This window comes from Adiantum capillus-veneris, chromosome 14 (genome assembly GCF_014529385.1).
Source record: "Adiantum capillus-veneris isolate H3 chromosome 14, ASM1452938v2, whole genome shotgun sequence".
Classification (NCBI taxonomy): Eukaryota; Viridiplantae; Streptophyta; class Polypodiopsida; order Polypodiales; family Pteridaceae; genus Adiantum; species Adiantum capillus-veneris.
Window position 1 is genome coordinate 17,608,464 of NC_140944.1, and position 13,749 is coordinate 17,622,212.

The 13,749-nt window shown below is 40.7% G+C and overlaps 3 pseudogenes; 1 reads left to right on the forward strand and 2 right to left on the reverse strand.

Moving 5' to 3' along the window:
* Positions 1-1,287: 1,287 nt before the first annotated feature.
* LOC147442002 (uncharacterized) lies at positions 1,288-2,027 on the reverse strand (annotated as a pseudogene).
* A 764-nt stretch (positions 2,028-2,791) lies between these two features.
* Positions 2,792-3,274, forward strand: LOC147442003 (uncharacterized; annotated as a pseudogene).
* A 4,947-nt stretch (positions 3,275-8,221) lies between these two features.
* Positions 8,222-8,749, reverse strand: LOC147442004 (uncharacterized; annotated as a pseudogene).
* Between the last annotated feature and the right edge of the window lie 5,000 nt (positions 8,750-13,749).

Sequence of the window (13,749 nt, forward strand, 5' to 3'; positions counted from 1 at the left end):
GATAAGTATCGTATTTTCTCAAATCTCTGCAGAAACTATGGAAATCAAAAGCTTGTTAATATTAGAGTGTGACATAGAAAAATATTCGTAAACTTAAAAAATGACCCATCGACCAGCCACGTTTTGTTTTTCCAATGTAAAAACGAATAAACTACGGTGCTAATTTTTGGTGCACTTTTGAAGTACATGGATCAATAAATTAACAAAAAACAAAGAAAACATTTTAGTGTTAGATTTGGTACTTGGTACTTTGTGGTTTGGTACATGGTACGTAGAATTTGATAAGCCACGTATGTTCTGATATCTGGTACTTGGTACGTAGCATATATTCTGATTTGGTATGTAGAATTTGATACCTCATAGTTCAGACCCGATACTTTGGTACTTGTACTTGGTACCCGACTTTGTACATGATACATAGAATCTGATAAGTATCGTATATTCTCATATCTGTGCAGAAGCTATGGAAATCAAAAGCTTGTTAATATTAGAGTGTGACATAGAAAAATATTTGTAAACTTGAAAAATGACTCATCGACCAGCCACATTTTGTTTTTCTTAATGTAAAAACAAATAAACTACGTTTCAACACTAGTTTGGTACCAAAACAGGACACTTAGGTGTCCCTTTTTGAAAAAATTATATTAAATGCTACTTGCATTAGACAATGCATTTAAAAAAAACCTCTTAATGTGATCAAACATATCAACTAGGAGATCTTTAAAAATATAATCTTGCATTTTGGAAGCTATCATGGTCAAGAATTACACTCATCAAGTGGACCCTTGTAAGACTACGGTTGATGTTTTCAAAACATTGACTTTACAAGCTAAAATAAAAATGAATAGACCTTGTAGAAAATAATGACAAAAGTTTGATATTGACATTTTGAGACAAACACATTAAAATCCTCAAACTTTGCACGTAGATCAACTAGAATTGTTAAAAGACATGGTATGGACACAGTTGGGGCACCTAGAACCTTGGTTTCAATGTGCTTGTATAGGACTTAAAATTTTCAAGAGATTTTGCACGACAAAAAAATCAAGATTGGGTTCAAGCAACAAGATTTAATTTAGTTAGGGATCCAAAAAAATATCCACTCTCGTGGTTTTTACATATAGAACAAGTGTCTCATCTCCATCAGCTCATATACAAAACGAGTCTCATCAGCACATATACAGAACGTGTCTCATCAGTGCATATATAAAACAAATATCTACTCTCATCAGCCACATATAGAAAACAAGTCTCATCTCCATCCTCAAATATACAACAAACAAATCCCTAGTCTCTATCACTATATGAGCCGTGCTCACTACCAGAACAATCACTAGCATCCGTGTGGTGACCAACAATGTCATCTCCATCAGCATCACCCGTGGCACTACGACTGTGGATATCTCAAACCACGTCCCTAGGTCTGTCATCACTGACCGGATCGCCGCTCCTCTCAGCCTCTCGGCGTCGCTCCTCTGCCTCCTGTCGAGCCACCTCTGCTGGATCGGCCTCGCCATGTTGCTCCTGTATTAGTAGTGAAATCAAATAGCAACATATTACAATGTGCATGAAAACAAAGTACAAAATAAACAATCATACTCACAAGTGGATCTGGCCTGTCAGAAAGTGTCGTGCACAAAGCCCGGTAGCCGTAGTACGTAGCGTACTCTATCTCCTGCATCGTAGGTGGACAACCATAGTCTTTGGTCTGCAATAAGACATAACCAAAGACTTGTTGTAAAATTCATTCGCTAATATTAGCTTTGAAAGTTCAAATTTGAAGGGTCTATACTCACAAATGTGGCCACGAATCCGTTTCGTCCCATCTGGCCTAGTCTAGATGTGTGACCACTAGCCACTCTCTTTCGTGCTGCCTCCTATGTAGATTTGATTATATAAAATAACATACATTAGAGAATCGTATAATAGATAAGTTTCTAATAATTCTAGTATATGTTGGCAAAAACACACACCTTCTACTAAGGAAAAGTGATACGTAAGCTCATCTCCTTGCGGTAGTTCTGCATGTCTCCATGCAAATAGACGCCTTTCTCTTGTTTGTCTCCACCAAACAGTAGCGTCTGCTTATTTTTTCATTAGAATAAGCATTAGAGTATACTGTAAGACTTGTTAGATTTCAACATTATGTTACTTTTATTGAGTTCTTATTTTGTTCATTTGATAAATGTCTCTTGTTTTTATGTTAAATGCAAATTAGATTCGGATCGGTCAGAGGGTACACCGCCACCCCCAACTACTCGTGATCGGGATGCAAATGAACCCGTTTATGATGATTTGTACTACGAAGAGTCTATTATATGTTTGTGCACTCGTTGTTGTGGCACATATCGGAGACCTAGACGGGAGTGTTTTTCACATCAAATGACTTATGGTACTTTTGAGCGAGCACCACCTCCTGAGGAGCGACATCGACCTATGGTATGTGACTGATCTCTCTTATTTTCATATTGAAATTTTATTAACAAAAAATTGATATGTAATAGAACCTATTATATATGTAGGTTCCTTCACCTGATGAGGAGGATGACTTCACTATTAGTGGTGCGCATGTCCCTCGCACACGACACGGATAAGTCATTTATCAGTTGCAGCTCGAGGTTTCTCGGCAGCCTCTACCTCTTGATTTGGACGCTGAGACGAGTGGAGATCACCTCTTGCCTACTCATTGCAAGCTCTAGTACAGACGTACGATCGAAGGCGATACGGAGGATGGCAGGGAGGATCACTTCCTTTAGATGGAGTTGTTTTTAGCTTTTGGGGCAATCGCTACATGATTGCTCCGTCCACCATCAGTGGAGCAGGACGAGGTCTCTTTATTGCACAGGATTTGCATGTTCCCCCTCATTCAGAGGTCACCCTTATGTCTTTTTGTTGACCTATATATGGATGGGGTCCATGGCATCGGCTTGCTCGTTACATCCAGAGCATGAGCACATATGGTTTATGTCTCAATGCAGCCTCTCTTTCTGATAGAGGGATTATACATGCAGAAGGACAAAGACTCTATGTTGATGGAAGACCTTACTCTCAAGGAAACATAGCAGGTTTAATCAACAGTAGTCGAGGGATGAGTGCAAGAACCAATTGCACATTTGTGGAGGGTGAGAATAGTCATGAACCAGGACATATGAGTAGGGTTGTACCACGATATATTGTTGTCAATGCTATCAGACCATTACTGGCTGGTGATGAATTGTTAGTAAACTATGGATGGCGTAGACCTCCGCGAGCACCCTTAACGAATTATGATTAAAAACTTCATTGTATACAAATTATTAATGTTATTTTGGACTCTTATATCCTAATTTTACACTTTAATTTACATCTTGTTTCTTTTATCTCGGATTTATTGTGATGATCGTCTTGTCTGTTATTTTAATGTTTGTACATGTGTAACAAAGTGCAATTTCAATTATAAGGAAAAGTGCTACTTATATGTGTGTGCCTGTCTAAACATGCTAATGATACAATCTTATTTGCCTATGCAGATTCCGGATTATGACATTGATAATGTCGCAAACCAAAATCCACATGACGTATCTCACATGTCTATAGAGTGCATGAGGATCCTATGCAGAAGTGATCCTCACACGTATGCAAGACTTAAAGAACAATATTCAAAGGATTTTAATGGATGGGCTGATATCTTTGATAATGACGATGGCATGGCTGATTTTATTGAGGATTGGTATCAAAATGATAGTACAAATATTCATAAAAATGAGAAATATCTTCGAGAAGAAGCTCTAAAGCATATCTACACAGGAAGCCAGCTAACACGACTAAGTGCAAGCTTACTTATACTTAATCTTAAGAATCGTTTTGGATGGAGTAATATATCTACTTCAGCACTATTGAAGTATGTACTTTTGTGATTTTTATTGATCATAGTTTTTGTTCAACTTGCAGACTACTCTCTCAGAAGTTCTTGCCGACAAGCAATATCCTTCCTACATCACATGATGAGGTGAAAAGAAGGATAAGTAGTCTTGGACTTGACTATTCTTCTATACATGCATGTCCCAATGATTGCATTTTATACAGAGGTGAGTACAAGGACAATATGTCGTGTCCAAAATGTCAAACGTCTCGTTATAAACAGAAGAAAGGTAAGGTCCTTAGAAAGGTGTTGAGACATTTTCCCCTCGCTCCACGTATAAAACATATGTTTCAAAGTCCCGAACTACCTAAGCTTATGATATGGGGAGTAGAGCACAAGAGCAAAGATGGAGTAATGCGAATTCCAATGGATAGTCCTACATTTGAGCATATTGAAACGCTATGGCCAGATTTTACAAAAGAACCACGCAATTTAAAGATGGGTGTAGCATTGGGTGGTGTGAATCCATTTTCTATGAAATCAAGTAAATGGTCTACATGGCCGGTGGTAGTTATCAATTATAACCTACCCCCATATCTCAGCATCAAGAAAGAACATTTAATGCTCTCACTCTTGATTCCCGGAAAACGACAAGTTAAAGACTTGAATGTTTATTTAGCTCCTCTTATCGATGATCTTCAAGAATTGTGGAGAGGGATTGATGTCGTTGATATGTCTAGAAGCATTGATCAGAGAAAATTTACTTTTCGTGGAATTTTAGCATGGACTATCCACAATTTTCCAGGATATGGATTTTGCTCAGGTAAATGCACTTTTATATATAAATTATCTCATATGCTAGGATATTTAATGCGCTAATCACCTTCATTATTTTTCTCATGTAGGGATATGTACGAAGGGCTATAAAGCTTGTCCTGTTTGTGGTGATTGGTTAAAATCGATTTATAGCAAAAATCTCAACAAAAATATATATCTTCGACATAGACGATTTTTACCTGAAGATCATCATCTATGAAACAGAAAGCAAGCCATACATTTTAATGGTTTGGTAGAAGATGGACGGGATCTACTCGAAGACGATCTCTGGTTCTGGTTCTGGTTCATCAAGATCAGCCATAGTCTGGGCTGTCTTGGTATACATAGAGAAAGCCTGTCAACCAATGTTAGCTGATGTATAGTGCGAACCCGGAACTTGATACAATGATTCCCGAGTATCTTTGGCAATCCTATAACAAATCACTCAACTTGCTCAGGACTTAAGAGTAACATTCCGAAACGAAGTCATCGGCAACTGTGCCTTCCAAAACTTTGATATGTATTATTCCATAGTCGAGCAACCAAGATATGAAAGTGTACTCCAAGTTGCTATCACATCTGCTTCAAAAGCCACAGTCATAAAGATAGCTGCAAATGTTCTCTTGAAATCCACCCAAGTCCTCGGCTGAATGCGGTTGTTCATAAGGCCATTCCACCATGACTGCGTATCGTCCTTCAGAAAAGTAGTGACTTTGCGAAGTTTGGAAGCCTCTGCAAAATTCTCACCATTAAAGGCGTTGTTGAACTAGTGGATAAAGGCTAAGGCCTTTACCTCATCCATCCCACCATGGAAAGTATTAAACTTGACTGACTGGCCACCTTCCTTGTAATCTTTTGCTGGTCCCACAGGAGTAAGGTCAGTCGGGGATTGGAGCAAAAGTCCTCGAGTCCCTCCAATGTATCCACCATGCTCTTGGCCTGCTCCCAAAGTGCCATCATTGATGGTATTCCTCCCCACAAAACTAGGTAGAGTTCTAAAATCATATGCGTATCTACCAAGTCAGCCTCCTCCGTTCACTTTGAGTCTATGCTTTAATGGATTCCAAGAGACAACGTTCAAAAGCACACTCCTCAAGAATTTTACATGCTTTCTTGAGTGCACCACATTTGGCATATATGTCAAAGAGACAGATAACGGCTTTGATCAATCTTTTAAATTAATATCTCCACCTGGACGTACGACAATGGACTAGTCTACCTCCTTGGCGCCTTTCCTTGTGGGCTAGAATCTGCTCAGGGTGTAATACTTTGTCGAGCTCATCAACCTCGGGTTGTGGACTGTACTCGGGTTGATTCTTGCAATTCTCCCATGAACTGTCGAAGAAGACTCACATGGAAAGCATTATGAATCTTCCACGAGGCACGCTCGCCTTCTCAAATCGAAGCAAAACCGAATCACCTTCTCTGAAGTGCAATCGGCATCTATGCTTCTCTTGAGCTTTTTGACTGGCTCATCAGATTGATCATGTATAATCTTGTGATTTTTGATGCTCTGTTGCTGAGGCAAGAGCCTCCCTATACAGGAACAGGTGAAGTTAATTACCTCGCCAAACAGGTACAAAAATTAGCATTGTTTGGTTTTCTTTTGAGCTATTTGGGGGATGTTTTGTGCTCGAATCATGCCAGAATCAAGGGCACATGCCCAAGGTATAGAGAACAGTACAGGGACACTAGAGAGGTGAAAACAGGTCAAAAACAGGCCATAACTAGAAAATACAGCATCCTGAAATTACCATTTTTGGATTGTTTTGCAATCGTATGGATGCTTGGAACATTGAAAACAGTGCCCAATTGTCAAGAGTTCACTTTTGGGAAGCGTTGGGACTGGAAACAGGTGAAAAACCAATTCTAGAGAGCTGTAGTTGCTCTTCTTGAGTTGGAATTAGAGGGTTTTTGTCGAAGCAAGTGAGTTCTTGGTTGGGAACTTGTTGGGACCAGTTTCGAGTTGTTATGCTGCCAAAATTGGTCTATACAGGTCAATAGGGTGGTGCATGACTCTCTGTCATAACCTTCTGTCGAAGAAGTCGATAAACGCAAAGCTTTCCATGAAACATCAGAAAAGGAATCAAGATGTTCGCCATGAACAAGAGCGTCATAGGGCTCAACAAAATCCGCATCTGTATTGTAATGATCTTGCATCTCATCCAACTCGGTCGCTACATGTGGGCGCCTAGACAAGGTATTTTCTACCATGTTCTCCTTGCCCACAACATGCACAAGCTGAAAATGAAACATAGACAAGAAGTTGGCCCATGACAAATGCTTCTCACAAAGCTTCGCCTAAGTGAGAAAATATCGCAATGACTGATGATCAGTCTGCATAGTAAAATCCGCTCCAAGAAGATAGTGCTTCCATGACTCTAGAGCATGGATAACGGCAAGCAACTCCTTCGCATAAATTTGCATAAGCTGCTTTGGCCCTCTCAATACCCTGCTCTCATAGTCAATAACATGTCCATCTTGCATAAGCGCAACACCAATACTACTGCCACATGCATCACACTGCCCCTGAAAAGACTTTCTCGAGTCCGGCAAAATAAGGACTGGCTCTGTAGTAAGCTTCTCTTTCAAAAGCTTGGATGCTTGCTGTTGTCTTGGAAAGCCCTGCAGATCGTCGATGTAGAGCGAATTGATGGAAGCCCCTCCACCAAGAAATGCCTAGCCACGTGCTTTAACATCGCATAGCTAAGGTGGCCAAACCTAGCATACCAAAGGGTAGATGAAACCGCCCTGTGAGAGTAGAGCCTTGAGGTTGAATAACCAGCCATCACGCTCCCCTCTAGCAAGAATTGGACCTGTAGCACCATCTGTAATAATCACCTTACCATCCCCAAAAGTGACAAAAGCTCCCAAGGTGTCCAAGGAGGAAACCGAGAGAAGGTTGAAGGCTAAGTCGGGGACGAAAAGCGCATCAACCGCACTATACTTGGGGTCTACTGAAGAGCGGAAGATTGGAATCCTCCCAATCCCAGCCTGGAATCGAGTGATAATCACCCAAGGTAATGTACTGATCTGATGAAGAGGTAACCGAACTGAACCACTCCCGCATGGGAGTCATGTGAGTGGTCCCACCACTATCCACAATCCAAGCACCGGACTGTGAATAGGTCAAGGCAGGGTCCTGTGAGGCAATCAAAGAGACTCCAACACTCACCTTTACCTCCGGCACAAAACTCGGCTTGGCTCTCAATCTGCATGAGCTAGGAAAGAGCCTCCTCCCAAGTGGGTTGCGTGGTACACCTTGACTGAATGAGACACTGGTAGAAAGAGTCGAACCTGTCTAGAAGTTTGAATAGGAGTTGTTGCACCATCCGAGTAGAGGTCATCTCGCCTCAGATCGAAACCAAATCATCCCATAGCTTTCGCATCGTGCGGGTCAACCCTGAGAGAGAGTTGAATTGGCTACACTGCAACTGGTAGAGCTCCTTCTCCGATCGCATAATACGGCCAATAGACTTGTCTATGAAGAGATCTGAGAGTCTCTTCCAAAGACCATGGGCATGTGACTCCGTTCTGACTTCCTGAAGGATAGAATCAGAAAGGTTAAGCAAACGGAAAGTAAACACCTTGCGGTCTATCTTTTGCCACTCGTCTGCTGTTCCATGTGTATAGTCCTCCTCCGCTGGGTGAGGCATAACCGTCTGTGCCGCATCCTCGAGCCAATCCCAAACTTTGTTGTACATACGTATAGTACGCACCTTTGTCTTCCATATGGACCAGTTAGCACTGTCCAACTTGGCACTCTCGGGGAACATGGAGAAGCCGTAAGGAATAATTTGAAACTCCGATTAGTGCCCTCCTCAGCGGGCAAGGTACGCCACGTATGAGAGATGCAAGACTCCAAGATTGAATAGGCACAGAAACACAACCGCAAGTGGACTCCTCCTCAAAACAACTCGAGAAAACAGCCCAAGATGCCTCCAAAACACTTTCGAGAAGTGTATAAGCCTCCGAAATGTCGATGTCATCCAAAAGACCCACTAAATCCACTGCTGTCCGCAAAAAAACAGCAAGTGCAGAGCGCTGAAAAACACAAAAAACAATGACTTTCAGAGACTTACGCGCACCCATAAATGTCCAAGATGCGTAGTGCCGATGGGGAGAAGCCAATCCTTGCAAGGTAGGCTGAGTTTGGGACCTCTCAGTTTGAAATATTTAAACTAGATCTCTCTCTCTCTCTCTCTCTCTCTTTGTCTCTCTCTGTGTCTCTCTCAAATAGAGCCACTACACTGCCTTGTTTTCAGAACAACCTACACTCAGAGAGCTCATGGAGTCCAGAGACCAGAGACAGCTTGGATGTTTTCTTCTAGAGATGCAAAGACACAGAGATCTGATGCTATAGTCACCTAGTGGAGATAGACAGTCCCAGCTTACAGATTTTTTTCATCGAACGACTCCAGCACCCCCTATTACTACCACACATAGAGGGGTCACTCTACAGAGGGGTCACTCTATAGCAGGAAGAGGTGGTTAGAGCTAGGAGACGACCTATAGTTGTGGGATATCGGACCCGACAAGCACACAAGAGGGAGATCCACCAGATCCGGGCACACCATGAGCATGACAGACAGAGAGCGATACAGCGAGTCTACTACTCGACCCTACCACCATACTACAAGGACTCTTCACACCCTACCCACCTATGCATGATATCCTACACCCCCAGTTTGGTACCGGATGGAGCTAGTTTGCATATCATGGTTGTATCTCCTGAGCATATAGCTACGCATCCATTAGAGATAGAGCTCCATCCCCTCATTTTACATGCACATGTACTCACCCTACCCTTGAGGAGATTACTCTAGCCTTGTATCACCTTTTTTTAGCAGTATGTACCACTTTACTTTAGTTTTTGAGCACTTTAATCCTTTTTGGTTACCAGAGGATACACATATGTACATGGTTTTGTCTCATAGGCTGACTTCGGCCTCTAGAAGAAGCGTTAATAAAGCTTTCTCTCTCTCTCTCTCTCTCTCTCTCTCTCTCTCTCTCTCTCTCCTCTCTCTCTCTTCTCTCTCTCTCTCTCTCTCTCACTCTCTCTCTCTCTCTCTCTCTCTCTCTCGCTCGCTCGCTCGCTCTCTCTCTCTCATGCATACCGTGTATTGTTTTTGTCGATGAGCCATGAGCTTGCACATTCTCTTAAGCAACCATTTGTGGCTCCATCCTGTCCCATACTCCGCCTCGAGTGAGTTGATGACATATTTCTTGTCATCCTCAAGCTGATCACTACATTGCATCAAAAAGTCAATTAGTAATTCAAATAACAAACTATAAATCATACTTTTTGATGTTAATTAATACTTACTCCCATGGCATATGAACTTGCTTTAGATATGACATGCAGAGATCTCCAATCCGACATCTGAAGAGTAAGACGACTCCAAGAGGGAGAATAGACCCATCAGGTAGGATGTCGCACGTGACACCCAAATTGCCGATGCAAGTGCGCATCGGCAATGGCGGGGACACTGAGGGGGGCTGGTGGCTGAGGCGGTCTCTCGCGAGTCTATATCTCTGGTGGCGTGCTACTCTGTCGACAACGTGAGCTACATGAATACAAATATACGGCAGTTAGGATGAGTTCTTAAACACTACTTGATATTAATTCCATAATCGACATAAAAGAAATACCTCCAAGACTGACGGCCACTAGCCTGTGACTCAGGTCACCTGAGTACGAGGAGGTACATCAGGAGTAAGCCGCTGACTCTCGTGATGTGATGTACCTGGGATAGGGGTCCTAAGCAAGCAAAGATAGCAAAAGAAACAAGTTTTAAGTGTTGAGCTTATATGTGAAGCTACTCAATATATGGCTTCTCTATATATGGCATCCAGGTCCCCTCTATATATACATCATCTCATGTGTGTATTCTACACACTTTTGGGGTTCTATTTCTGTACTCTCTCTTTCTCTCTCAACATGGTATCAGAGCAGTACATTTTTGTTTTTGATTTCTCTGCTAATTGAAAACGATTTTGCAGAAACTACCCGTTGTAGAGATCGGAAGCAATGTGGTCTACAACTTTGCAGAAGGAAGTTTTTTCAAATTCTTCACCGATTTTGAGTTATCGTTCGCGGACTACGTACATGCCTGAAAAGCATGTTCCGCTTTTTGTTTTCAATTTCTCTGCTAATTGAAAACGATTTTGTAGAAACTACCCGTTGAAAAGACCGGAATCGATGTGGTTTACAACTTTGCAGAAGGAAGTTTTTTCAAATTCATCACCGATTTTGAGTTATCGTTCGCGGACTTCGTACATGCCTGAAAAGCATGTTCCGCTTTTTGTTTTTGATTCTCTGCTAATTGAAAATGATTTTGAGACCGGAATCGATGTGTTCTACAACTTTGCAGAAGGAAGTTTTTTCAAATTCTTTACCGATTTTGAGTTATCGTTCGCGGGCTGCGTACATGCTTGAAAAGCATGTTCCGCTTTTTGTTTTTGATTTCTCTGCTAATTGAAAACGGTTTTACAAAAACTACTCGCGAGGAAGACCGGAATCAATTTTTTCTACAACTTCGTAGATGGAAGTTTTTTCAAATTCTTCACCGATTTTGAGTTATCGTTCGCAGACTGTGTACATGCCTGAAAAGCATGTTCCGCTTTTTGTTTTTTATTTTTCTGCTAATTAAAAACGATTTTGTAGATTTACTCGTCTGAAGGACCGGAATCGATGTGATCTACAACTTTGCAGAAGGAAGTTTTTTCAAATTTTGCCCTGATTTTGAGTTATCATTCGCGGACTGCATACATACGTGAAAAGCAAGTTTCGTTTTATGTTTTGATTTTTCTGCTAATTGAAAACGATTTGCAAAAACTACCCGCGTGAGAGATCGGAATCGATGTGGTCTACAACTTTACAGAAGAGACTAGCCGCTGCAGGCATCGGAATCGATGAGGAACTATTCGCTTGAGCCATCGGAATTGATGTGGTCTATAACTTTGCAGAAGAAAGTTTCTCTAAATTCTGCACCGATTTTGGGTTATCGTATCGCGGACTGTGAATATGTTTGAAAAGCAAAATTTTACTTTTTGCTTTTGATTTTTCTCATGATTGAAAACTTCTCAATTATATTTTTTCTTCATCAATCATATATTTGTTACTGACGTAACTTTGCTGCAGAAGCCAGTTACATATTGTTCCGATTCAGTCGAGCAGTTGATGATCGTCCAAATTCTATCGAGCTACTGTTGGTACATGATACATTCTTGTGTTATATGATATACTCGTTCATTGATTCTCGTATAATTATTCTTTTAGAGATATAGTTTCGTCGTTTTATTGATAATTTCTCGTTGATACCATAGTGGTTTTGATGGTACCATGATGATGTTTTGTTAGTACTTTGGTCATGGTGATTTTTGTTGATACCATGATGATGTTTTGTTAGTACTTTGGTAATGGTGATTTTTGTTGATACCATGATGATATTTCATTGATACCATGGTTATTCTCAGTGATGCCATGATGATGTTTCGTTGATACCATGGTTATTCTCGGTGATTCCATGATGATGTTTCGTTAATTCCATGGTGATTTTTGTTGATACCATGATGCTGTTTCGTTGATACCATGGTTATTCTAGGTGATACCATGATGTTGTTTCGTTGATACCATGGTTATTCCCGGTGATGCCATGATGTTGTTTCGTTGATACCATGGTTATTCTCGGTGATATCATGATGCTTTTTGTTGATACCATGATGATTTATTCATTTTTATTGATACAATGATGATGTTTTGTTAATACTTTGATGATATTCATTGATCACTACGTTGATAAATGTTGTTTTATATAGTATATACAGATATCATTTGCATCACGTAATCACGCATCTTGTACTTTTACGTTCATACTCTATGTACCATATGTTTTCGTGCGTATATATGTCGTCAAAAGAGTGGCATCACGAACCATTTCTTATGGCATTGTGAACGTAAATTATTTCACTAACGATGCTAATAATTTTCATGACTATGTTTTTTTTTTCTATGATCTATGTAGGATTCATCAAAGAATTGATTTTATGAAGACAAACTTGGTGACTTATGAAGATATGTTTGGTGATGTCATATTGATGACAACATGAAGATATGTTTGGTGATACGATAGTGATGACAAGCTACATAGCAGATTCATGGAGACACTTCTGATTACGAGCTAATCGATAGCCTTTACACCTCTTTATTGAACCTTTGTATTCATTATTGTATTTGATAGGATAGGAGTAATGTAACTCCTCATAAAACATTCATTGTAAAAGGAGTGATGTAGCTCCTCATAAAATATTCATTGTAAAAGGAGTGATGTAGCTCCTCATGAACATTTGTATATTCAATGATTTGTATAATATAACGGTGGGTGTATATAGAGCTGTGGGTTTTTCCCTTGATCCCCCAAGGTTTTTTCATCCACAGTTAGGGACCCTTATTTGAGCGGGGGTGTTGAGCTTATATGTGAAGCTACTCAATATATGGCTTCTCTATATATGGCACCCAGGTCCCCTCTATATATACATCATCTCATGTGTGTATTCTACACACTTTTGGGGTTCTATTTCTGTGCTCTCTCTTTCTCTATCAACATTAAGAGTACTTTACACAAAAGAAGATTGACATTACAATTTTATCACTCCAGAAGCTTACCTAAATGCTCTAGTGTGATCCTCTGCTCCTACATGTGGCTGGGAGGACGTACCCTCTCCCGGACGTACAGGCATACTAAACCTCCCAAGAATCTCGATGGCGTCATCTAAACCTACGGCATCCATCTCCACATAATCGGACATATCCTCTGTCAACGCCTCTCCTAAAAGTCCAGTGCTCCGTAGCAAAGTCTTGATGATGGTAAGCTTAACACTACGACCAGGGTCACTCATTGTATTTGTACATTTTAAAACAACTATATGTCAGACTAACACTTGAACATATATAATACAACTAGCTCTCTCTTGACTCTCCCTCCCTCTCTCAAAAATAGCCATAATCAGTCTTTTTTACTCCCCCGTTTTGGGAGCGTTTCTGTGAGTCAGGACCCTTCGGTTGCGGTTGCATTTGGGGCCTCTCGTTT